This window comes from Octopus bimaculoides, chromosome 25 (assembly GCF_001194135.2).
Source record: "Octopus bimaculoides isolate UCB-OBI-ISO-001 chromosome 25, ASM119413v2, whole genome shotgun sequence".
Lineage (NCBI taxonomy): Eukaryota > Metazoa > Mollusca > Cephalopoda > Octopoda > Octopodidae > Octopus > Octopus bimaculoides.
This window is the reverse complement of record NC_069005.1, coordinates 25,065,711-25,066,447: the sequence shown is the minus strand read 5'-3', so window position 1 is coordinate 25,066,447 and position 737 is coordinate 25,065,711.

The window sequence follows — 737 nt, the reverse complement described above, 5'->3', positions numbered from 1 at the left end:
AATGCAAAAGAATGTATTCATAATCCTTATGCTTCCGTTATATTTCGAGTAATTTACTGATCGACAGAGGAGATATATCGTGAAATATGGGCACACCAATAAAGCTATGTCCGCCAGCATTTTGGCCACGGAACGCAACGTAGGTAACTTTCGGATAAATGTAATTCTCATAAAAAGGCCCAAGCTAACAACTCAGAGTGAATCAGTTTACACCAACTTAACAATTACTACTACTACTACTACTACTACTACTACTACTAACTACTACTACTACTACTACTACTAACTACTACTACTACTACTACTACTTTTCCTCCTACTACTACCACATTGCCGACGTCGCTTCTGCTTATGGTACTATTACTACAATAATGAATTTTAATCCGCTGATAATATTTAAACTGTTTTCTTCCGTCAAAGGGTATGTTACTCGAAATATTAGGAATTATTAAATTACACATTTTTTCGCATTGTAGGAAGCTTTCACACACAATTCATGCGCGCGCACGCGATTGTGTGTGTCTGCCTGTGTGAATATATATATATACATATGTATGCATGTATTACATATATGTACTTACAAGTCTTAATGTATATTTTGGCTCGATGTTTAAATCAATTTACGTGTGACTGTCAATGTATACGCGTCTATGCTTGCCGATATATATCTATGTATGTATGTATGTATGTATGTATGTATGTATGTATGTATGTATGTGTATATATATGTATATAAG